The sequence below is a fragment of the Megalobrama amblycephala genome, linkage group LG20 (genome assembly GCF_018812025.1).
Source record: "Megalobrama amblycephala isolate DHTTF-2021 linkage group LG20, ASM1881202v1, whole genome shotgun sequence".
Taxonomy (NCBI): Eukaryota; Metazoa; Chordata; class Actinopteri; order Cypriniformes; family Xenocyprididae; genus Megalobrama; species Megalobrama amblycephala.
In genome coordinates this window covers 16,858,046-16,885,290 of record NC_063063.1, presented here as the reverse complement: position 1 = coordinate 16,885,290, position 27,245 = coordinate 16,858,046, and the positions used below count along the sequence as shown (strand labels likewise).

General features: G+C 37.8%; 1 long non-coding RNA gene across 1 annotated transcript; it reads left to right on the top strand.

Moving 5' to 3' along the window:
* The first annotated feature begins 16,857 nt into the window (after positions 1-16,857).
* LOC125255602 lies at positions 16,858-26,999 on the top strand. Its single transcript, XR_007181950.1, has 3 exons — positions 16,858-16,956; positions 17,790-18,359; positions 25,819-26,999. It is a non-coding gene; the product is annotated as an uncharacterized LOC125255602 (long non-coding RNA).
* The last annotated feature ends 246 nt before the right edge of the window (positions 27,000-27,245 follow it).

The following is a 27,245-nucleotide window of genomic DNA, read 5'->3' as shown; positions in this document are numbered from 1 at the left end:
TGATGCGCGGGTTGATCCAAAATGAGCGGGTGCCTGCGGTCACCCGCGGTTACGAGTCATCCAAAAATATTTTTAATGATATTCGGGTCGCGGTCGGTCGGGTCGTTTGAAATAAAGATGCCAATTAAACCTTTGTAATTTATATAGTACTAGACACAATTTTCTATGAAATACATAGGCCTAGACTTTATTGGCTGAATAACTTGCGCGAAGATGACGCACGAGCTCAGTCTGCAGGTAGAGATGGAGGCGGCAAGAGAAAAGGTGAAGACTGGGGAGTGGAAGCTCCACAAATACACAAATAGAAAGAGCAAAGTGTGGGAGACATTTGCCGAAATAATGAAAGAATGAAATAGTAACATTATTAATGTTGAGCGTTATTAACTTTTGAATAAATGCTGACGCGGGACAAAATGCCATTTTGAACTGAGCCATTGCACCATTTTAATAGGCTACTTTTAAACGCATATAGCTCAGTAATGTCAGTTTTATGTATTTTCTGAGAGGGGGCGGGATTTTTGTTGGGAAAGTCGGGGGAGAGACGCACACTTCGATTAGACTGGATAAACACATGCAGCATCTTAATTGTTAAGAAAATGAAACGAAATAAATGAATAAATCAAGCCTTTATTACATAACAATAGTCTATATCAATTTTTTTTTTTTCCTTCTTTTTTTTTTTTTTGCGGTCCGAGTTGCGGGCGGGTTAGTTAAAAACATCGGTCGGGTGCGGGTTGTTTATACATTGATCTGCGCATCACTGATGTGAATCACTTTTTCCGGAGTCACTGGCTATTTTTTGTGCAGATTTGGGCATGTTTTAAGTAAAAACTTATCTTATAAACCAAAACGTATATAAATTTTGCTGGCAGTTACATCTATTACTTTCCTGTTAAGAGTTTGGTGCTGAGAGCTTGAAACTTTTGACTATTCACGCCGCCATCTTGCTGGAACCCAATCATTTTGATGGCGGATTGTAATCCAGAAAGGTCCAAATGACAATCATCAGTGACAACTGGAGATTAACTCATAGTCAAAAAGCAAAATACTTTGGACTTTGGAGTGGCTACAGAAACTGAAATCTAGCCTACAGGTAACGCTAATATACACTAAATACACATAGTCACGCAATGCTGATTTGAGAAACAGAGATGGCGACAAAGAGGAAAAATGAGATGGCGACTGTAACGTAGTTCGTAAATGTGGGAAGAAGGAGGCGGGAACCGGCGAACATTCGACGTAACTTTAATGTAAAATAAACAAAGAACAGAACGAAAGTAATGCTGGCAGACCCTCGCGGACGTCTGCCGGCCACACAAACATAATAAAACATAACGTAAAGTCCAGGCCTGGTCCTCTCTCGTCCTTCACTGTAGTCGCTCCTCCTTTTATGCTCCCGGTGCTCCTCCGTGAGGGACTCAAGGCCGGTGCGCCTCCCAGGTGAAGCTCATTAACACTCGCGCCACCGGCCTCGCGCCGTTCCCTCACGGCTCTCGCCCGCCCTGGTCGCCACAGCGACTAAGAGGAAAAATGTCGGACTGCAGCATTAAGACAATAAATGTGTTCACCTTGCTTAATAAACTTTTATAAATTTAACATAACATTAAGTAAACTGCACATATAAATATTATGTAACAGTGACAAATTCAAATGATTTGAGTTTACTCAAAGAAATTTTGTTAGCTTTACTTTTTCTTAACTAAATTGTTATTTGTACAAAATACTCAATATAGTTGCATGGAACCACTCGACATTGCTTTAAGTAAATCCAACAATTCAAGATGGATCCATGAGCTCATTTGCTTATGCCAGATTATGACCCTACAATCTAAACGTCACAGCAGAAATCGAGACTCATTAGACCAAGCAACATATTTCCAATCTTCAGTTGTCTAGTTTTGTTGAGTCTGTGCAAATTATTTCCTCAGTTTCCTGTTGTTAGCTGACAGAACTCAGGAGGGGCACCCGGTGTGGTCTTCTCCTGCTGTAGCCCATCTGCTTCAAGGTTCGACGTGTTGTGCGTTCAGAGATGCTCTTCTGCAGACCTCGGCTGTAATGAGTGATTATTTGATGCCTTTCTATCAGCTCGAACCAGTCTGGCCATTCTCCTCTGACCTCTGGCATCAACAAGCCCACAGAACTGCCACTCACTGGATATTTTCTCTTTTTCGAACCATTCTTTGTAAACCCTAAAGATGGTTGTGAGTGAAAATCCCCGTATATATCAGCAGTTTCTGAAATACACAGACCAGCCTGTCTGCCACCAAGTGACTTAAATCACCTTTCTTCCCCATTCTGATGCTTGATTTGAGCTTCAGCAGATTGTATTGACCATGCCTAAATTCATTCAGTTGGTGCCATGTGATTTCACTAATGAGATATTTGCGTCAACGAGCAGTTGAACAGGTGTAAATTTTGATATCTCCTCACAAAATGCTCATATACTATGATCATAGTAAATGATGTGTTAAATCGTTTTCATTTTCAAAACACATTTCTACTATACATTTATGCTATTTTTCTGTTAGTTCAAATATATTTTTCACACCTTGGCTGGCATTGAAAAAAAAAAACCCTGATCAATTGGGAAAAAAAAGTCAATGTTGATTTTTAATTGCTGTGCACCGCTGCTGTGTGTGTGCTTGTGTTAAAAAGTGCTGTGAGAAACATTATTGGAATACAGCCATGCCAGAGAGCTTTATAAAACAGTTTGAATAGCTGGATAACCTTGAGGCGTAGTTAGTAGGGGAAGGGTGGTTTTACTCAATCTTATTTTTAAAATTCAGTTTTTTGGTTTTTTTTTTTTTTTTGGCCTGAACACAGAATTCAGCTGTAGTGACTTCAAGAAAAACATAATATAAATTAATGTTGGATTTTTTTGAATGTGGTTCCCTTTGAGCACCAGTTAAATAATGACTATGAAATTTTAATTTAATATGTAATTCCCACAATACAGCTGAAGCTTTAGATGCTTTTGAACGCACATAGTTTTGTAATGCCGCAATAATTAGAAACGATAGTGAAGCAAAGTGAATATTTAGGTCAATTCCTGTTTCATTACTACAGAGTCCCAAAAGCGAGAGTGAGGGAACGAGGGAAATGAGTCTGTGTCGCTGCATCTGTTTGAAATACGTAATTAAGCCCTCTCAGCAACATTCTTATTTTACCTTGATGATAAGAATGGTGAAGGTGCTAAAAATAGCTGGGTGGGTTAGGCAATCAGAAGACTGTTCCTGTCTTATCAAGCCCAGGTGAAACACAACAGAGTGCACAGGAAACATCTGAGCAACTGTAATAAGAAATGAAGGTGAGAAAAAAAAAGAAAAGAATGTAACACATAGATGAATAGCTTTGCATACAGTGCAATTAAACTATTTAAAAGGTTAGTTCACCCAAAAATGAAATTTCTGTCATTAATCACTCACCCTCATGTCGTTCCACATCCATAAGACCTTCGTTCATCTTCGGAACACAAATTAAGATATTTTTCATAAAATCCGAGGCCTGCATAGCAAGACAGTTAACACTTTTAATGCCCAGAATGCTACTAAAGATATATTTTAAAAGGTTCATTTGACTACAGTGGTTTATTGTTCATGTTGTGAAGCGACGAGAATACTTTTTGTGCACCAAAAAACAAAATAACGACTTTATTCAACGATATCTAGTTATGGGCGATTTTAAAACACTGCTTCATGAAGCTTCGAAGCTTTACAAATCTTTTGTTTCGAATCAGTGGTTCGGAGCGTGTCTCAAACTGCCAAAGTCACGTGATTTCAGTAAATGAGGCTTCGTTACGTCATAAGTGTTTCGAATCGAATGGTTCACCATTGGGGGGCGTGACTTTGGTAGTTTGATATGCGCTCCGAACCACTGATTCAAAAAGACTAAATAATAATAATAATAATAACAACTATTTAATTCCAGTAGAAAAACCTAAAAATCCTTAAGCCAAGAGGAATTTACTTAGACTGCATATTAATCTTATAAAAAGGTTTAATTATAAAATATTATAAAAAAGTATAAAAATTGTATTAATTATATTATATTTACATTTAATAAAAATGTGATATATTAATTGTATGCAATATAAAATACAAAATATTATATTAATTAAAAATGATTGAAGTGTATGATTAATAAAATGATATTAAAAATGGGGTACAAATGAAATTTATTTCAAGACATTTTCTCTACATTTTTTTATTTATCTTACACAACTTCTCAAGTAAATTAGATATGTGTACTGGAAAACAAGACAAAAAGACTGATTAATAATAATAATACATGCTAAACTTGATTGATTGAATTTGACATTGTTTGTTTTGTATTGTCATTAACACAACACGTCAGCAGGGGGCAGGAGAGAACCATAAAAGAGGCTAACAAGGCCTAACCATCAACCTTCTGTGTAGTGGCTAATGGCAATGCTGTTCTAACCTATTGCTGTCAACCTACATTTGTGCAACTGTTCATAGTTGCTTACAATCCAAAACCTTTTATAATATGTTTTGATTAGCGTAAGTAAGGTTTCTTATTGATGTTTTCCTGACCATTTAATTAAATATATGTTTTATGTGTATATTTATGAAATGGAATCATCTTTCAGCATGTGCCCTCACAGACAGTCACCTCTAGATGTTGTATTTAGCTTTGAGCCAGCTGCAGCTGTGATCTGGATGTTCATAGCCTGATGCCTATCTGCCTGGAGCCTTGTGCTATCTGCCTACACACAGCGTAGGCTACGGCATTCTGCATTCCTAGTGATGTGCTCCCTTGCTGATGAGATCTTCAATTTTGTTCTTGCTTCCGTGGATACTGTAGCCCCAAAAGATGTAGCATCTGATAATGGAGTTGAAAATAAGATCTACATATTTCTGCACAAAAAACAACCAAACAACATCTACTCGGAACAACACTGTAAAAGATAAATGTAAATTCTAATACATAGTACAACAAAACAAGAGTTATTTAATTCATGAGCACACATATACATCCTCTGAGCTCGCCCGGACCTTTCTGCAGTTTAAGGAAGAAAAACCTTGCAGATCTCATTCTGTTTTCAAGACCATCAGCAGAGACATATTGTGGCTTTCTGTGGAGACATGATAAGATACGCTCTGACAGCTACCTGATTCTCTTCACACTCTTTCATTGGCAGGAGCAAAAAAGCGCCAAAGGCTCAGGTGTACGGGGGCTTTGGGATAATGAAGGATTTTATAACTTTTTCCCCCTCAAGCATGTCTGAACATAGTGGATCTTGTCCAAAAAGCAGCATGGTAATGTACTGCTGTATCTGTTGGCTTTTCAATTTTAAGGAGGTATCTGTTAGTAAAGGTACACTGCAGAGTCTTCTGTATTTTTAATTCATATAATGTTACATGACATTGCAAATATGTGAAATTAGCTCAATAACACATCTTTTTCAAGTTGGCATGAAACAGATAGTATTTTCTTTCCTACTGTGACCAATATATCCAAGTGAAACGACTTCTCGAACAAGAAAAAAAAAAAACGGGGCTTGATTTTGCCCATTAGTAATTGATTGGATGGCTGGATCATTGTTGTTTGCTATTGCTGTGATTTCATGTGATTGACAGGTTGTCCTGCCCTCGTGCAGAGAAACACGTCATCAGAGAAGAGAATTATAAAAAAAAGTAAAGATGTGCATGGATAAATCATTTGAAATAAATTACTGCAATATTTCATTTAAAAAACCTGGTCTCATGGAAATGTATCTGTGGGAACATTTTTGCAAAACATAAAATACGTAACAATACGTACATATCACTGCAGTTTCCAACAGAAATGAACACTAGAGGCAGCAAAACTGCAAGCACTTTTAATCGTTGCTCGGTAGCTCAGCTGGTATGGAATTTTACTTGGCATGCGGAAGACTTGGTATGAATCCCGTGAAACATGACTTACAATAAAAGAGCTCAAAAATGAGAGATCAAGTTGCAGACAAGTGGCATGGCATGATTATTTTTTATGTCACTTTTTATTTGCCTTTGTTAACACTATTGGGTAGGTTTAAAGGTGCCCTAGAATCAAAAATTGAATTTACCTTGGCATAGATGAATAATAAGAATTCAGTACATGGAAAATGACATACATTGAGTTTCAAACTCCATTGTTTCCTCCTTCTTGTGTAAATCTCATTTGTTTAAAAGACCTCCGAAAAACAGGCGAATCTCAACATAACACCGACTGTTACGTAACAGTCGGGATCATTAATATGTACGCCCCCAATATTTGCATATGCCAGCCCATGTTCAAGGCATTACACAAGGGCAGCCAGTATTAACGTCTGGATCTGTGCACAGCTGAATCATCAGACTAGGTAAGCAAGCAAGAACAGTAGCGAAAAATGGCAGATGGAGCGATAATAACTGACATGATCCATGATTACATGATATTTTTAATGATATTTGTGAATTGTCTTTATAAATGTTTTGTTAGCATGTTGCTAATGTACTGTTAAATATGGTTAAAGTTACCATCGTTTCTTACTGTATTCACGGAGACAAGAGAGCCGTCGCTATTTTCATTTTTAAACACTTGCAGTCTGTATAATGCACAAACACAACTTCATTCTTTATAAATCTCTCCAACAGTGTGTAATGTTAGCCCGTTAGCCACGGAGCACTATCAAACTCATTCAGAATCAAATGTAAACATCCAAATAAATACTATACTCACATGATCCGACGCATGCATGAAGTATGCATGACGAACATCTTGTAAAGATCGATTTGAGGGTTATAGCTATTAGCTGTGTGAAGTTTGTAAATGCACTGTATTATCGTCGAAAGCTCGGGGGGGCAGGGAGCGCGTGATTTAAAGGGGCTGCGCGCTGAATCGGTGCATAGTTAATGATGCCCCAAAATAGGCAGTTAAAAAAATTAATTAAAAAAAACATCTATGGGGTATTTTGAGCTGAAACTTCACAGACACATTCAGGGGACACCTTAGACTTATATTACATCTTGTAAAAACTGGTTCTAGGGCACCTTTAAATATAGCATAGTGTTAGTGATACGTTATTTTAAAACGTAATGGAGCATTAAGCAGCACCAGTCATCGAACATTTCAAATCAGAACTGCAGTGATATGAATAAAACCAACCGTAAAAAAAAACAAAAAAAAAAACCCGAACATCTGCTTCGGAAAAAAACTGAACATGCTTTAGTGCCACTCAGTGGACATTTCGCATTGAAACTGTCACAAAACGTACATGACGCTACATATTTTCGTTTTGCAAAAATGTTCCCACAGGTATGTTTTTCTAATGAGCCTGGGCTGAAAAAAAAAACAATTAAAGCTGCAGTCCGTAAGTTTTGCCTCTTTGTCGCCATCTCTGTTTGAAATCTGCAATTGCAGTTATTTGCCCGAATTATCATCTTTACGTGGGTCGTGCCTCAGCACGGATGACTCTAATGTTTGCTGTCAGTCACCGCACTGGTGTGGATACTGTACTCCGGAATCACAGATTGTAGTCTTGGAAGTACGACCAAAATAAGAATTTTCACTGGAAAATGTCATCTGAACAAGTAACATGTTTACTACTTTTGTTCTGACCAACTGAGGAAAAAAGGCATTACAATAAATCATGCTGCCAATGGTGAATAAATCTAAGATAGCTTAGCTCGGATCACATCAAACCATGCAAATTATTATTATTGTTATATTTTGTTCTCAAATTGTTAATGATTGTCATTTGGACATTCTGGATTACAATCCGCCATCAAAATGATAAGTTTAATTATTGCAGCTGCTGTGAGAAAAGGCTATAAATGATCTGCCACCTGCAGCATCCTCACATGATATATAGCCTACTAGCTGGGACTCGACTTTCTTTATGTAAACAGACGTGATGTAATGACGCAAAGACGAACCACTGCATGCTCGAATTTCCCATGGAAACCTACCAGTACCACCCAAATTAGAAAACATTATTACAAGCTTACCGTTATGAATCGGGCTAAAGGCCCCGGTATACTTCAAACAAAACCGAAGAACGAACTGATGTGATGTCATTTCGAACAAAATCAGGCCAAAACGATGTTCGTTTTGTGTTCTTTTTGGAAGTTCGAAACGGCTTGCCAAAGCAAACTTTCAGGAAAAGTTCGCTCCAGCTGCAAAACACCTTCGTACTACCATTGGTTCGTGATGATAACGTAATAGGAGGTGTGCGCTGAGGCTCCGCCTTCACTCGCGTGGGACGCGTTTTTGACTAATTTCGTGTGTTTGAGTTCGTCGAGTTAAGATCTCCGTGGTTGAAAACATGAACACACTGGATAGCCGCTTTATAGTACAAAATGAAGTTGTGCTTGTAAAAAAAATGAGGCGCTAACACTGTTTTTCATGTTTGATATTGTAAAGCTGCTTGATTTTAAGAAATCTATTAGATAAAGTGCTATATGAAGATGTGTCGTGACTGGAGTGCTACTTTGCAGAGCTCGTGCTAACATTCCCATGCTGTTATGATCAGACGCTTTTCTTATGCTTTCTATAATAAATACTTGCTGTTTTCTAATTTTTGTTGTGTTTATTTTGTTACTGAGAAGAAAGTGCACGGCACGTATTTACATATTCATTTAACCGTCGCTCACAGCAGTGTGGGCGGCGTCAGATGTTCGTTTACAGTATATCGCTGGTCACGCATTTCGAACTTCATTTTACCCCTAAACGAAGAACAAAAAAGAACTTCGTTTGAAGTATACCAGGGCCTTAAGGTAAGGAGATAGTTTTGAACACTGGCTGGTTATGTACTTGCTCAAAAAATGATTTTGGATCATTTTTAACCAAAAAAAGTTACGGACTGCAGCTTTAAATTGTCACTTTTGATTTCATGGTGACTTTAAAATGAAAATAATGACTATGATGTCACCCAGACTGTGAGTCACTGAAAACACAAGGTTGCTTTTCTTAATATCTAAAAACGTCATACTATAACAGGTGGATGCTGTTGTGTGTATTGGCATATGCTGGCAGTGAAGAAGCAGGAAAATTGGATCCATGGAGTAAAACTTTGTAACAATGGTTGTTTCGGCAGTTGTTGACATCAGCAGATGACATGCAGCAAAACATGTTATGTCTTGGACTGGTGAAGTCAAATAAAGCCAGTTCTTTTTTCCTCTGGTCTATTATTGTATTATGAAAGGAGGGAGCGGTAAATTCTTATGAGCGACATACTCCTTCACGCTCTGGCAGTCCTCTCTTTCTCTGTCCCTCTTTTTCCTCTCTCTCCCACCTCACCTCAATCAAACCCATCAACCTCATTAACATTCCACATCCAGGAGCAAACCAAGCGTTCAGCTTTGAGAAGAGAGGACAAAGTAGCATGCTCTCCTGAGGAAAACACATTGACATTTTGTCAAGTCAGAGTGTCTGTGCAGCTCTCTTCCATTGAACTGGGTTCATTTTAAAATGATGCCGTAAGGAAGATTTTCCCCTGTTATACTCCCACTATTTCTTCTCTTGAATAGTTTTTAAGATTCCTCATATTCTTGTGTTCTTGTGAGATATAGAGTAAGCAGGGCACTGTAGGCCATTTTATTCTACATGTTAGATCTCTGTCCCACTTTATATTAGGTGTCTACAATGTACTAATAGAAACAAACAAACAAAAGGTACAATACTTATTGTGCTCATGTTGAGGTGGTTAGGACAGATTTGGTGGTATGGTAAGGTTTAAAGGTTGGTTATGTGGTAAGGGAAGGATCAACATTGTAATTATAGATGTAAATACTGAAATTAGTTACAGCTGTAATTACATGCAGGTCTTTAAATATAAGTACAATGTAAAAACTTGTATTTACACAATAAGTGCATTGTATCATATAATTATATTAAATGTTACTACATAGTTAAAGACACAATATAAAGTGAGTCCAATAGCTACCTACCCTCACAGTGTAACTGTAGATTGATATTAACTATAAATATAATAAACAATTAAACAAGTTTGAATAAACTAGTCAATGCCAGCTTGAGTGAATTCTATACATACAGTGGGTATAGAAAAGATTCAGACCCCCTTAAATTTTTCACTCTTTGTTATATTGCAGCCATTTGCTAAAATCATTTTTTTTCCTCATTAATGTACACACAGCACCCCATATTGACAGAAAAACACAGAATTGTTGACATTTTTGCAGATTTATTAAAAAAGAAAAACTGAAATATCACATGGTCCTAAGTATTCAGACCCTTTGCTCAGTATTTAGTAGAAGCACCCTTTTGATCTAATACAGCCATGAGTCTTTTTGGGAAAGATGCAACAAGTTTTTCACACCTGGATTTGGGGATCCTCTGCCATTCCTCCTTGCAGATCCTCTCCAGTTCTGTCAGGTTGGATGGTAAACGTTGGTGGACAGCCATTTTTAGGTTTCTCCAGAGATGCTCAATTGGGTTTAAATCAGGGCTCTGGCTGGGCCATTCAAGAAAAGTCACAGAGTTTTTGTGAAGCCACTCCTTCGTTATTTTAGCTGTGTGCTTAGGGTCATTGTCTTGTTGGAAGGTAAACCTTCGACCCAGTCTGAATCTTATTTCTCACCATCTTGGAGTCCTTCAGGTGTTTTTTAGCAAACTCATTGCTTGCTTTCATGTGTCTTGCACTGAGGAGAGGCTTCCGTCGGGCCACTCTGCCATAAAGCCCCGACTGGTGGAGGGCTGCAGTGATCTTTGACTTTCTACAACTTTATCCCATCTCTGGAGCTCAGCCACAGTGATCTTTGGGTTCTTCTTTACCTCTCTCACCAAGGCTCTTCTCCCCCGATAGCTCAGTTTGGCCGGACGGCCAGCTCTAGGAAGGGTTCTGGTCGTCCCAAACGTCTTCCATTTAAGGATTATGGAGGCCACTGTGCTCTTAGGAACCTTAAGTGCAGCAGAAATTTTTTGTAACCTTGGCCAGATCTGTGCCTTGCCACAATTCTGTCTCTGAGCTCTTCAGGCAGTTCCTTTGACCTCATGATTCTCATTTGCTCTGACATGCACTGTGAGCTGTAAGGTCTTATATAGACAGGTGTGTGGCTTTCCTAATCATGTCTGAATCAGTATAATCAAACACAGCTGGACTCAAATGAAGGTGTAGAACCATCTCAAGGATGATCAGAAGAAATGGACAGCACCTGAGTTAAATATATGAGTGTCATAGCAAAGGGTCTGAATACTTAGGACCATGTGATATTTCAGTTTTTCTTTTTTAATAAATCTGCAAACATGTCAACAATTCAGTGTTTTTCTGTCAATATGGGGTGCTGTGTGTACATTAATGAGGAAAAAAAATGAACTTAAATGATTTTAGCAAATGGCTGCAATATAACAAAGAGTGAAAAATTTAAGGGGGTCTGAATACTTTCCGTACCCACTGTATATACCAAATATTACAATTCTGAAATCCATGTATACGTTCAATTAAAAATTGCATATATAATATAATATAAAATAATATATTATAATAAAGTTGTAAAATTTGTATATAAATTATACACATAATGTGTAGTGTTTTTTTTATTATTAAATGGTTAAATGTTTTTTAAGAATTACTTTTTAATTTAAAATTTCACTAAAATGTTTATAATATAAATTGCAATATTTAGTTTGAATGTGAAAAATACAAATATTATATATGCTATATTTGTAAAATAAATGTACTAAATGGTCCCAGATGCTTGGACCCCAATGTATATAGATATTAATTATATATTTATTAGATAATATTATTGTTAATTGACATAGTATTCATCAGCATCAGCCATAGCTCTGCATCGTTTGAGTTATGTATTAGTGACATGACAACAGCTTTATGAATTCAGCAGAGGCTTTGAGAATCCAAGTCATGGCTGAATGTTTCTGCCATGTCCTTCATTTCATTACACAAGTCCTTCATAGTCATTACCTCTGCCTGAAGGAGGCTTGTGTTACTCTTTGACTGCACTCCAAATAATCCTGTTTGATCAGAGAATAACTTTTCGGTGTCATTTAATGAATACTAACTGGGCTGAGTTGAATTTGAATGTCATTACACCTTTGTGTTTGGATTTCATTAGTAAATGACTTAAATATAAGACTGAAGGACTTAAAAGATTTTCAAGCACCTGTTGTTAAAAGTTATTTTAAGTGAAGCCACATTACTAGGTTTTGTCCTTGATTTAGAACAAACATCAGCATGCATGACTGCCTTCGTAAATTTCTGTGTTTTGATTATACGGCACGCATGGCAGGGTTGTGTGTCTTGACGAAGCCGGCCAAAGATGTGCGTAAATTTACAGGCGGCAGCTTTAACGCAACTGAGATCAATGACCAGAGGTGAAAACCTCATCAACGCTTATTGGCCAAATGGTGACCTTCTGCAATAATGAACAGCAATCAATTTTACAGCATCCCTTAAACTGGCCATGGGGAAAGGGATATGCTGAAAAAGCCTTTCTCTGTGAAACACGAGGGGTTAAAAAGCACCTCAAGACTGCATCCACAGCAGCTGACTTGAATGAATACATAAATCATATAAATATATGAGGAAGGTTAGGTGGGGTCAAGGCAACTGCTAACATGAAGTGTTCAGTATTTCATGACATCCAGAGTTCTTCTTAGATAGAATTTGTGATGCAAGAATTTGCTTTTGTGAACAGCGAGTTATTATTTTAACCGCTAAATGTCTTGGTACACACCTGGCAGCTCAGTTTTGAACTCCATAGGATGCTGTCCACAGTCTGTCACACTGCAGGGATACATCTCATGTGTGTGTTTCTTTGTTTTCCCCGTTATTTAAACTGCTCGAATGAAGTGAAAGGGTTTTTTTTTGTTTTTTGTCTCTTATTGTTTCCTTTTTGCACTGATGTCGTTTCGCCTTTCTCCCCGAGGAGGATACTAATGTATTTTATTTTTTTCTACTGAGATGAGTCAGCAAATCACACCATTATTTCACACTAACTTTCCTGGCTGTAAATTCAGCTAGACGTTCATAAACTCTCCCTGTCGGCTATTTATGTCTGAGGTGTTTGGGGTGTAACAATGAGTTGGTGAGGTTTCTAGCTGAATTTATGGTCTGCCATGTCAGAGTCTCACATTGAATTGGCCCCTTGAAGTTTCACTCAAGACTCTGTTCTACTCTACTTCTAATGGAGAGAGCGAGCTGGAGAGCGTTGTCTGAGTTGTTAGTTGCCGTCTCTGTTGAAGTTTGCTGTGCAAAATCTGTCCTCTCGCACAGAAGTAACACAAAAAGTCTCTCTCAAAGAATTGTCTCTGGAGAGAAGAATCTAAAATTCTCTTTTAGGAAAGTACGGAGTCGTGCTTTTAACCCCCCATACTTAAAAATAGAAATGTGGGGTTTCGTGACTTTATTATGTGTGGGGAAAGCTACGGAAACAAGACATTGACAGCATCATCTTTCCAATTCAATCACCCTTTTGTGTTCTCAAGGCAAACCCAGATGTTTGTATACCTACTCGATGGAAAAAAGTGTTCTCTGTTAGGTCTTAATTTTCACTGACTTTCACTGGCAAGGCTAGGTCAAATGACCCAGAGATAGGCATCACTGAAAAACAGCAAACATATAATAATGCATGTAATGCTGTTACTTCTATAACTTTAATATGAGTCATTTATGCTGGATGATATGGCAGTCATCTTGGTTGTGCACTAGGGATGTTGCTATATTATATTTTCACTACACGATTATTGTGGCAAAAACAATTAACAAGAACGATTTTATCGCAATATCTATATAGAAAAACTAAATATCCCTCATCCAGACATTTCTCTCTGTATTGAGCACTCTAGCCTGTTCTTAGAACAGTCTGAGTATCTAATTAGTTAATAATGGTAGTATACTGATATAGTGGTGGGCCTACATAAAACTGTAGTTTAAAATGCAGCATAGTGAAAAGAGACATTCTAGAGCTGTTGGTAAAATTTGAGGTTTCAGAATACACACACACACACACACAATAATTAAATAAAAATAATTTACACTCAAAATACTAGTGTAGGGAGGCAAGAGAGAGAATTTCTGCAGACTAGTGTGACTAGTGTGTCTAATGTGCAATACGGCCACCTACTGTGTTGGAGTGTCAACCACATGGCGCTGGATTATTTACAATATTATCATGTGTAGTTTATCATGATATCAATATTTCATTCTGAAATGCATTATTCAGAATTGAATTAGTTCCAGAATGTGAATTAAATTTGAATTAAGGTGACAGACAGAATGCAGAACTACAGGTGCTGGTCATATAATTAGAATATCATCAAAAAGTTGATTTATTTCACTAACTCCATTCAAAAAGTGAAACTTGTACATTATATTCATTCTTTACACACAGACTGATATATTTCAAATGTTTATTTCTTTTAATTTTGATGATTATAACTGAACAACAAAGGAAAATCCCAAGTTCAGTATCTCAGAAAATTAGAATATTGTGAAAAGGTTCAATATTGAAGACACCTGGTACCACACTCTAATCAGCTAATTAACTCAAAACACCTGCTAATGTCTTTAAATGGTCTCTCAGTCTAGTTTTGTAGGCTACACAATCATGGGGCTGACTGCTGACTTGACAGTTGTCCAAAAGACGACCATTGACACCTTGTACAAGGAGGGCAAGACACAAAAGGTCATTGCAAAAGAGGCTGGCTGTTCACAGAGCTCTGTGTCCAAGCACATTAATAGAGAGGACGAAGGGAAGGAAAAGATGTGGTAGAAAAAAAGTGTACAAGCAAGTAGGGATAACCAGCACCCTGGAGAGGATTGTGAAACAAAACCCATTCAAAAATGTGGGGGAGATTCACAAAGAGTGGACTGCAGCTGGAGTCAGTGCTTCAAGAACCACTACACACAGACATATGCAAGACATGGGTTTCAGCTGTCGCATTCCTTGTGTCAAGCCACTCTTGAACAAAAGACAGCATCAGAAGTGTCTCGCCTGGGCTAAAGACAAAAAGGACTGGACTGCTGCTGAGTGGTCCAAAGTTATGTTCTCTGATGAAAGTAAATTTTGCATTTCCTTTGGAAATCAGGGTTCCAGAGTCTGGAGGAAGAGAGGAGAGGCACACAATCCACGTTGCTTAAGGTCCAGTGTAAAGTTTCCACAGTCAGTGATGGTTTGGGGTGCCATGTCATCTGCTGGTGTTGGTCCACTGTGTTTTCTGAGGTCCAAGGTCAACGCAGCCGTATACCAGGACCTTTAAGAGCACTTCATGCTTTCTGCTGCTGACCAACCTTATGGAGATGCAGATTTCATTTTCCAACAGGACTTGGCACCTGCACACAGTGCCTAAAGCTACCAGTACCTGGTTTAAGGACCATGGTATCCCTGTTCTTAACTGGCCAGCAAACTCGCCTGACCTTGACCCCATAGAAAATCGATGGGGTACTGTGAAGAGGAAGATGCGATATGCCAGACCCAACAATGCAGAAGAGCTGAAGGCCACTATCAGAGCAACCTGGGCTCTCATAACACCTGAGCAGTGCCACAGACTGATCGACTCCATGCCACGCCGCATTGCTGCAGTAATTCAGGAAAAATGAGCCCCAGCTAAGTATTGAGTGCTGTACATGCTCATACTTTACATGTTCATACTTTTCAGTTGGCCAAGATTTCTAAATATCCTTTCTTTGTAATGGTCTTAAGTAATATTCTAATTTTCTGAGATACTGAATTTGGGATTTTCCTTAGTTGTCAGTTATAATCATCAAAATTAAAAGAAATAAACATTTGAAATATATCAGTCTGTGTGTAATGAATGAATATAATATACAATTTTCACTTTTTGAATGGAATTAGTGAAATAAATCAACTTTTTGATGATATTCTAATTATATGACCAGCACCTGCAGGGACGTGCACAGGAATTTTGAGGGGCAGTTGCTCTGACCTAAAAAAAGGGCACTCCCCTACACAACCCGGAAGGACTGAGAATAACCGTGGTATAAGCGGAATAATTGACTCTGCTTCGAGTCGTGACCGAATCACCGCCTCAGGTGTGCATTATTTTTCTAATAATTCAACGGCCCGTCGTCAATTATTCCTGACTTGAATCACAGCTTAAATAGTGTTTTGACATCGCCAACCCAAGTGCATTTTACCTCAAACTTGCGTCTAGTTAACTTTCTAAAGTAGCATTCGCTTCTCGGGTCGACATTAACACTGACAAAATTATATTCAGAATTAAAAATATTTTTATACCACTTTTTAATGTGTGATTGTGTAAAGGTTTTCACGAGATACCAACCTTTCGCGAACTTGCTTCCAACACTCGTTCTCATGGAGGCGCGTGTGCACGGAGGGGAGGGGCTGTGCGCGCGCGAGTATGAGAGACAAGTGAGTGAGAGACGCAGGGAAATGAAATGCAGCTGAACGTTTGCTCTATGAAAGACATTGACAAAGACGAAAACTAAGGACATTTAATCTATAATTTTATTTTATTTTAGTTAGTTTTGCCAAACACACATTAGAGTTTTGGTTAGTTATCGTTTTTCTTTTGTAATACTTCGTTTTTGTTTTTATTTCAGTTAACGACGATGTTTTTTTCCCACCTAGCTTTCATTTTTTCGTTCGTTTTCGTTAACGATTATAACCTTCCGACAACGTTAAATCGTCTCACCCGACAACCGCGACAATCTCCTTCTAGTGCCGCTCATGCAGGCTCAGCTTAGGTGCCGGTCGCGTGCAGCGCTGCAGCCACGTAAACAGAGTTTCCCCTTACCCTACTGACTTTCACTTTCGGACGGGTGCCCGAATATGGAAGTGAATGAGGCTTTGCGATTTTTTTTTTTTTTTTTTATCTAGGCCTACGTGAAATTCTGCATCCATTGTACGATTTTTTATTTATTTTTTTCCACAGGGCAACGTGAGTCGAGAAGGGCATATGGGCAGTTGCCCGGGCAACCTGAGCAACCCCCCTGTGCACGTCCCTGAGCACCTGTATAATCCAAATTAGAATGTAAGTAGAATAAAAATACGTTGAAATTCAAAGAAATTCATACAGGCGTAATTTTATTTACAAAAGTGATAGATAGATAGATAGATAGATAGATAGGTTCTTTATAGAACCCCATTGAACCTTTTTTCTTTTTGTAGCTTAAAATGTTGCATATTGAAAAGAAACATTATAGAGTTGTTCGTCAATTAAATTATGTAGCATGTTAGTACATTCTGAGCTATTTCAAGGAAAGAAAACAACAACAACAAAAAAATCATTATCGACACTCGTGATAAAACATATGTGCTCTTCCTCTGCCTGTTGCAAAAGTGTTAACAATAAACATGCAAGAATAGAATGAAGCAGTTAAAATGTGTATGTCTAAATATAAATGCGCTAACTGTGCTAAAAACAACATTGTTAAATTCAATTACCTGCATGTGTCACGGTGTTAACTTTGATAGCCACTTTGGCATTTTAAAGTTTGTATTTTTCGTCTGCAACTGAATCATTATATTCTCACAGCAGGTTTTTCCCTTTACTTTATTCTCAAAATATCTGGCAGTATCGAGGACAGAGAATACTGGTTTATATCTAAAGGACAGTATTCTAGAACTTTACGTCCAACGTACGGTTCCATCCCGACTGATGTTTTCCTCCTGTGTTTCTCATGCGTTTGAGGCTCACGGCCCTTTTATCCAAACAAACAACTGCAGAACATCCCTACCAAGACACACTCAACCCTCTACAGAGAGGCGGACTTCAAAGCACGGCTGTCAGCCACTAGAAACCTCGCACCTTTCCTTTCTAAATGATTCATTCTTTACTCTGTCTTTCTTTTTAATCTGCTCTAGCACAAAACTCCCCGTGGATTCAAGAAGGAGCTGAATTTCACTCAGGCATTCTCTCTGTCACCAGGAGAAAAAGGACCATTCAGATCTGGCATAACCTTCCACAAGTGAATTGACTAAACTCAATAATGCTGGAAAGAAATTTTGGGATGGACAAAAAGTTTTTTGTTTTTTTTAACACCCATCTCCTCATTTTACATTCAAGGATGCCAACATATCAGTAGTACTGACACTATTATTTATTGAAGGAAATGAATGAATAAAATTTCTTGCTGTGACAGACACCACATACACACATGCACTCACAACACAAGCCAAAGCTGTCAAAGAATTCATTAACATTCAAACCTACCCGCTGAGCCACACGTCCTAACCTGCACACGTTTAAAAGCACCCGCACACAATCACACTTATTCACCTCGTCTGTTTTTTCCCTGTCTTATTGCTCCCAGAGACCCTTGCGTGATGCATTAGAGCGGCTGTCACACAACCGGCTGGTACGGAGAGGGTGGGACCGGCTGTGATTGATGGCATGAGGATAATGCATGATTGGCTCTATGACTAATGATCATGGTGAGTGAGAGTGACACAGTGGAAAAGAAACATGAAGTCAGGAAATGATTATGACGGGCCAAAACAAATGACAGCTACTCTGACATCACCCACTGCCCGATGACACGCAACAGAGCGATGAGGGCAGTCAGAGAGATTGAGCTGTTGCCTGCCTTCTCTACTGTGATGAACAATGCACCATTTACCCTGGCTTCATAGCTTCACATCACACTGAATACAAGTGCACAGATGTCAATACAGAAAAATTTGTTTACCTGAAATGATGCTCTGGGGCTTATGCTGGTGTCATTAGCTTTGCACCAAAACTCTGTGTGTCATCTGCATAACGCTTTGCACAATGCAAGATCTTAAGTAAAAATTGAAGTGAATTACCTCAAAGGGAAAATACTAAAAATCAATCATAACTCGTTATGATTAATTATAAATATTTGGATCAGTTAATAGAATTAACTTGATGTAGCAGCAGAATTAATTTTACAATCAGTTAACCTGTTCATCCAGTGAACACTCAGTTTTGATTATCTACTCTCAGAAAGGATATTTTTCATGGCCACAGAAAAATAATTCTTTCTTAGCATGCAGAGTGCTCAGAGCATGTAGCAAGATCAGGAATCATTAAAGTGACATTAATCTGCAAGCAGAATCAGAACTAGAGAGCTAATATGCATTGTGCACAAAGTTTTATTAACCTTTTGAGCGGTACAGTCCCACATATGGGATTTAGAACGTGCAGTGACGTCACATAACTGCCAGATTCAAACGCGCTTTGGCTGCGAGATGGACGCGCTCAGCGCTTGGCATATATCACAGTGTTTTCAGCCACATAATGTTTTTTTTTTTGTTTTTTGTTTTTTAGGTTTCAGACATTTAAATACACATAAGCACCAGTAAAACAATACATTTAGGCCCGGTTTCACAGACAGGACTTAGACTAAGCCAGGATTAGGCCTTAGTTCAATTAGGGTATTTAAGTAGCTTTTATAAATGTACCCTAGAAAAAAACATTACTGGTGTGCATCTTGAGACAAAACAATGGCTCTAACATATTTTAAGATATGTCAGTGCAAGTTCCTTTCGGTTAAAGCAGCTCAAACATGCATTTTAGTCTAGGACTAGCTTAAGCCTTGTCTGTGAAACCGGGGATATGAGTTTACACACATCAGTTCAGACATCAGTGGAAGCAACAATAACAATCCATTCAAATATAATTTGCAGACGTTTATTCATATCAGACACACATAGTGGGCCTAAGTAATAAAGTTTACTCTATTATTCTTCCAGTTCACCAGCCACTCATTTACATGTATTTCGGGAGAAACTGATGAATTCACCTGCTGTAAATCCAACTGACAGGACTCTGAACTGCGGGGCAAACTAAGATGGCGGCGCCCATCTCACGTTATAGATCAAGATAAAGATCATTTATTAATGTTTTTAAATGACATAACACACTCACTTACACATATTTGAGAATCGGAATATCAGATAGTTGATGACATGGTAAGCAAGATTGTCAACATTTTAAATAAAAAGAAACAACAAAATAATAGCGATACATCTGTAATACAGTGTTATTGTGGCGGCGGTGTGTTACGTGACAAGCATGACGCGTCACCATGGAAACAGTAAGGGCAAACGTTCTAAAATAGAGTGCCTCAGGGATGACGCATTTTTGTAGGGAAAAACCCGGAAGCGAGTTAGCATTTTTGGACTTCCGGTTCCAACGCCGTAAAGTCTATGGGTTTTTTGAATGGGTTTTTGCTAAATCGCCTGAAATAAGGTCTGTGGTTAACAAAGCCTCTAAATACTTTCACGTTTTGATCTATGACATAAAACACACCAGTTATAACCCACTTGTGATTTTTTAAACTTTTACTGTGTCTTAAAATCGGTGGTTGCTAACAAATTGCTAAAAGGGACTACTTCCTTTGGCGGGGACTTTAGACGTCATCATTAAAAACGGGACATTTGGACAGCATTTCTCATGAAAAAGTGGATAAGTATTCATACACAGTGCATATCATAATCAGCGAGCATGTTTGTAAATAAAGTTGTTTTTTAAATACAGTTTGAGGAAGCTTGGTGGTGACGACGTTGATCCGCGACCATGGTGTGCTGTAGTCCGTTTATAGCCTACTGTTAGCTTTTTATATCTGACGACTTTATTTAGGCTTCAAAGTCTATAAATGTTGTGTTCACTTGTAAAGATTATCTTGACAGACAAAACGTGTAAGTGTCATAACCCTTTGTTAAACACAGAGCTTATTTTCTGCGATTTTCCAAAAGTCTATGGGAAAAATGCATAGGCTTTCAACCGAGGGAACCCGTGTGCCGCTAACTTCCGGGTTGGCCTACAAAAACGCGTCACCCCTGGGGCATTCTATAACGGTCGCCTTAAAAAAAAACTCACTCTGCGGGGTCAGATAGAATATTTTAAACTCACGCGTGAAAGGGTTAACTAAATCACGAACACATAACTAGTCTAAATAAACACATACACACAATCACGCATACATTGAGTAAACAGAAAAGTGAAAATGACTGAATAAACCAAAGTGAAGCTGGTGGAGGAATGGATAGTTATTATAAGTCATTTTAACCAGCTAAAGGAACCAACAGTTTCTTAGTTCAAAGCACAGGGGTCTATAGCTTACGCCAAGCCTCTGTTTAAATGTACAATATTGCAATGTCTTTGCAGCTGAAGCAGTCTCTGAAGAAGGTCTTGATGGTTCCATTCAATTGGCTAAAGTTGCAATCTCTTGAACTTGCGATGTTATTCTTGACTCTGTTGTGGTTGGAGGAGTCCTCTCTCCTGAGTGAGCACATGGCTGGTTGTAAGTTGGGGACCACAATCCAGAGACAAAGATGAAGAGAGTGCCGTGAAGCGAAGAGAAGGGAGGAACTTGTTTGGATGCCCTATATAATCTGGGAAAAGTCACACCTCTCGGGGTTGGCTTGACCAATGAGAAAGGTGGAATTTCCAAATGGGAAAATTCCTCTTTTGGGAAGTTTTATGGTCCTTTGTCTGCGAGCATGGTTAGAATGGGTCTGGCAGTTTTTGTGCATTTACAGGTATACTCTGATTAATATAACAAACACATACTGCATTCTATGAGGAGGTGATATACCAATGTGCAGGGCGTTGCGTAAGGCTTAATTCGATGTGAAGCATGATACCAAGAAAGTTACATTAGTGGTTCATTTTTTTAATTCATTTAGGCTGCACGTCTTGACTGAATGTTTTTTGCAGGTTTTATTAAAATGTTTGGCAATGTGGACATCTCTGTGTCCTTGTGTTGGAATCGACTGTTGACTCGAGAACTTTTGTCAAACCGTTGGCTTGAGAACAAAGAATCACTTTTCATAATTATGAGGTTAAACATCAAAATTATGACATGACTTATGACCGTACAGTACACTGATTCAAACACTAGCATGTCACATATAAGAAATTATCATCTCTTCCTCTTCACTACTAGATGTTGAAAAATATATTAGGACCAACTTACTGAATTGTGTCACTTATTTATAATCAACATTTCTCTTATGTGGCCATCTTGATTTATTGTCTTGTCACAATGCATTCTGTTATTGCCTTCTCTATTAAGGATACATGCAATGTTGCCTTGGAATTTGGCCAGAAGCAGGTATCTTATGAGGCAGCATAATTAAGTTGCATATTATTTGGAGCAAGGAGTGTGCCTATGCCTCAAAATTCTGCCTACAGAAACACTATGTTTGTGTTTTGCATATGAGACCCACACACATTGCTTTTGATTCTGTCGTTCAACACCCCGATGCACCTTGGATGATTTTTATTGGATGTTTTCAAGGAAACACACACAAACACAGGTAAATACACACTTTAAAGGTTACAGCCGATAGGAAGCCCAATTTATTTTGTGATGGTAGGTGAAGACCGTCTGGGCCTCTCATCCGTCAAGCTCCTTTCAAAATGTCAATGTAGTTCCTCAGTCAATCACCCGCGACGGTAGAGGTGTCCCACATGCCAGTCTGCCAGGTACACTCAATGCATGAGAACAGCCTCTCTCATCTGTTTGACTGGCTGGCCCCTGCGCTACAGAACGTAAGAGCGTTTATTCAAATGTAGCACACAGTCATGCATATCATTGTGTGGACTCAACAGATAACATGAGTGGGGAAGCAGTTTTTTTGACAGAACTGGCAAAATTCCCAACTATTATCAGTATCAGCCGAGTGCAGAGTCAACTCAAACAGAATATCTTACTGGAGCAACTCTTAGATTCCAAATGTTGAATTTTCTCTGAAAGGGATAGTTCACACAATAAATTCTGTCATACATGGATACATTGATTTGGACTTTTAGCGCAAGTCTCAGTCAAAAGGCTTCATTGTCAGTCCTCACATGTGCAGGTATTATAATCTAGAACAGTTTCCTGGCACCCTGCCATTCATATTCCATCCAGAGAAATGTCAGGGCTCTGCAGTCTCCTCTAGGGTCAGTGCTCGGGTAGACAGACAGCCCAGAGGCTCAGCTGTGCCATCGCCAGCGGAAATAGAAGAGGTCACTTTCTGACCTGTGAAACACCTGAATGAAGATTTAGAAATCAATGGAACTCTCTCCCTCAATGTTTTGCCATTTTTATTAGGTCTGTTTGAAAATACAATCCTCTCACAGAGACCAAAAAAAGTAATAAAAGTTTTCTCCGTGGTGGCTAAGGGTAAATTATGGTGACCTGATATATAGCATAAAAATAGCACAAAAGAGTTGTTGGGAGCAGTAATTTTTGGTAACACTTTACACAAATTTTGGTAATGCACTGGTTGTATGACTGTATGATGGTTGTAGCATGTACAACGTTTATTCATCTAATTGTAATTTATAAATACAGCATTGTTCATTGTTAAAGGCACAATATTTAAAGTTTTTGCAGTAAAATATCCATCAATATTTTGTTCAGTCGAGTACTTACAATATCCCAAATGTTTCCAACTATTTGTAAATCGTGAGAAAATCACAATTTTAACCAAGGATACGGGACGTGGCCAGGAGTCGCCTGTCAATGGCGAATCTGTGTTACCCTCTGTTTCCGGTTTTATTTTGTAGAAACCATGTAAACACCAAAGACGCTTAATATATTACATGTTTTATTAGACAAGGGAACAACTGTTTGGTTAAATTTATAGACAGAAAACGAATTATTGTTATATAGCTCAACATGTTTAGTCTTATTGTTTAAGTCTAGTTTTCTGAGAGTACCATGCTTTACCATTAAAAGCTAAATAATAACTTAATAACTTAATATTTGTATCTCCAGGATACGTCGCCCCTTTGGCGGTATAAATTAATTGAAGAAATAATTCTTGTTTGGCAATGTAAATTGGCAAGCCAGATTTTTAAAACATTTAATCTCTCATAACTTTAAGCAAACAGTCTTTTAAAATTCTGTTGAACAAAAGGTATAATGCCTAATTATTAATATGTTTGTCTACTGTATCACATTTAATACGCAAAATTCTAGGGCAAAAAAATGATCAATATGAACAAAACTTTGCTGAAAACCCTGTCATACACAATCTCCTTCATGCCTTCTGTACTCGGATTGATAGTTTATACTTATATATGTAAATGTAAGACAAAAATTTACTGTACTGAAGCAATTTGATTATTCCTATTCATACACTATTTTTTAATGTTAAAAATTACTATTTACAATACTAATAAACTACTTTTTACATTTTTACATGTTAATGTAAGTGTCAAATATGACACAACAGGCTTTTGGGGAACATTTATTTGTCCATCTCCCAGTTGTCATTGATTTGCAAATAACTGCATATATGAGCTATAAAAGCCTGATGCATAAATATGATGTTCAACAACAACACAACAAAAACATCCACATATATTTATATACAAGTTTGTATTTTTTTTTTTGAGTATTATACACACACACACACACACCTGGTTCGCACTCTCCATAGGCGTAGACATAATGATTTTTATACTGTACAAACTGTATATTCTAGATAGATATATGCAAATCAATGGTAATTGAGAAATTTTACAATGTAAAAATATATATTTTTTTATTTTTAACATTAAAAAATGAGGCATGAATAATCAAGTAAAGCCAAGTTGCTTCATTCTAGAAAATGTTTGACTTAAATTTACTTTATTAAAAATATTAAAAATTTATGAGTAAAAAAAGAGAGGTTACTTAAAAAAAAAAAATTATGAACTACCAATCAGAGGACAGAAGGCATGAAGTAGATTGTGTACAACAGGTTTTCAGCAAAGAAATTTGCATATCAAATATGATAAAGTAGGCTAATATATTCATAAATAGGCCTTATTCTCATTGTTCAACAGAATTTTACAAAGAATGTTTGCTTTAAGTTATGAGAGAATAAATGTTCTGGCTATAATGTTGTAATACGCATTGCCAAACAAGCATTCTGTTTTCAGCTGATTTATACCCCTAAACTGGCAACATATCCTGTGGGATACAAACATTTAAAGGCAGATAATAAAAAATTTATAAATTAAATTCATAAAATTTCAACATAAATGTAATAAGCTAACTCTCAACAACAACTTTTTAAACATGTAAGTCCAAATATTGTAAATATGTGAAATATATCAAGTTTTATCAGAAGGTGAGTAGATTTCCCAATACAGGGGGTCATGCTGTTTTTAAATGCTGCCCGTGAGCTAAACAAAAAAATTATGAACAAAGTCATATCTAAATATTCACATCAAACACCTTTTCAACATGAAACCAAGAAATGAGACCTAAACTTTCCCTGACTCTCTCCCCACAGCCTCTCAAATGTTTTTATCCCAAAGGATATGTTGCCAGTTTTAGGGTTAATAATCTCATCCATGAATATGATTTCTGCCCAAGTCCCGTCCAGATTCTTTTCCACTGACTGTGAGGTGAAGACGACATCTGCCAAGATTCCAGGCTCAAACTTGGCATCATCAAGCTACGCCTTTGTTTTGAATAGGCGACCTCTAGCGGCAAATTTTTTTTATCTTATTTTATTTATTTTTTTACATATTGTAGCTTTAATTCATAATGCATCATTGCTAATTTATAACTTGAAATGTTAAAAATGTATTATTAAATGTAGAAAATAACACTGACCTAGAATAATAAATGCTGTAAAAGAAGTAAAACTGACAAAACTGAAATTCTGTAGCATTCCAAAAAATAGATGTCACACTTTTGAGCTCATTAGGCACTGAGGAAGCAGGTTATTGTAAAATTTCGTACTTATTTGTTATATAACTACGGATATGAAAATATCTTTACGCCGTATCTCTTTTAATCAGTGTGCAGAATCAATTATATGCTGATGGCATCACTGCCATGGCTTTAAAGCATGCATGCTATCTTCACCAGAACACCTACACATGCCTTCTATAAGATTTGGTCGAGCCTCAGGCAAACATTCCCAATTTACCTTTCAGGTACAGCAGGAGGGATGAGAGGATAAAAAGAGAAGTTCTTCAAACTGGAAGGAGTGCTAATAATAAAGATGAAAAGAAAAGGATGGAAGAAATGACAAGCAATAAGAAGAAGATGATGTGTTGTACTTGGTGTCCTGGTTTAGCCATCCCTTTCATGCTTCTGTCTGAGTGATAAGCTTTTTCTTTGCCCTGCAGAGAAAAGAAGCCAGCTCTTTGTGTCTATTTCCACGCTGCAGAGATCACGAGATATGCGTTTATGATTAGTGTTCTCTGCAGAAGTGGCACCAGTAACATAACATTAAAAAAAATCACAAACACGACCCGCTAGACTAATTACATTGTGTAAAATGATTATATTCCATACGGCTTTAAACATGTACAGTCTGATAATTATGAAACCATCTGGGATGTGGAACCAATCACAAAGTAAACACTATCTTGTTGCTTCTCAGCAAGTGCATCATCACCCCTCCTCGATACTGGAAGCGTGTGATTTGATGGGAAAGCTTGCCATTCCTGTCCTCTGGTTGGAAACTGTCCAACTGCAGTGATAGGGCCATTTCATCAAAGGACAACAGCGGAACCATACAGAGCCCCTGCCAGTAGGCCATCTTGTGAACATAAACTGTATTCTTTTATTTTCTTTGGTGGTGTAATAGGTCTATCTTAAGCAGCTTTGGAGATGGGACATCATATGGAAGACAGGCAATGTCATCGACATCCAACTGTGTTTATGATTGCAAGGCCATTGGCATGGTGCAGCCCGTCTTGAAATGAGATTGGTAACTGTGGTTCCAGGTGGAAAATCTCACTGTTTAAGTATTCACAGGACTCAAGGTCATAGGATATGGCTCCTTCACGCTTACATGTTTAGCGTGAAGTTTTAAATTGCATTTTGCTTTTTACTATCCAAGGTAAAGCCATCCTATCACAAGGGTTATCTTCAACAGCAACACATTTAGCAGAATATAACTGGTTGGATATTACGCTCTTGAGAGCAAGACATTTCTGATGGCTAACGCGAGAGATATGTCCAGGGCCTAAAACTAACTTTTTGCCACACCTGCCAATGGCTGGTGACTTGAGAAAATTTATCAGCCATAAATATTGTTATTGTGTTTTTTTTTTTTTTTGTTACCAGCCATGAAACAGATTAATCCTTATTAAAGTTACAAAAGTTATTCAGTCAAGAGCAGTGAGTGATAGTGCTTTGTCTTTTGTTGTTTGATTACCATTAAAAACACAGACGGCAGCAGGAGTATTAGGCTGCTGTCACTTTAAGAGCATGGATCCAATATACTGTTACACATGTGTTTTATTTCTCAACTGTTTACTTTCAGTTCTGAGTTCTCAGGCAATGTTGTATTTGCGCGCGGTCTGAGACACGCACTGCGTAACAATTCATATTCTATTTGTCCTTAATAGTA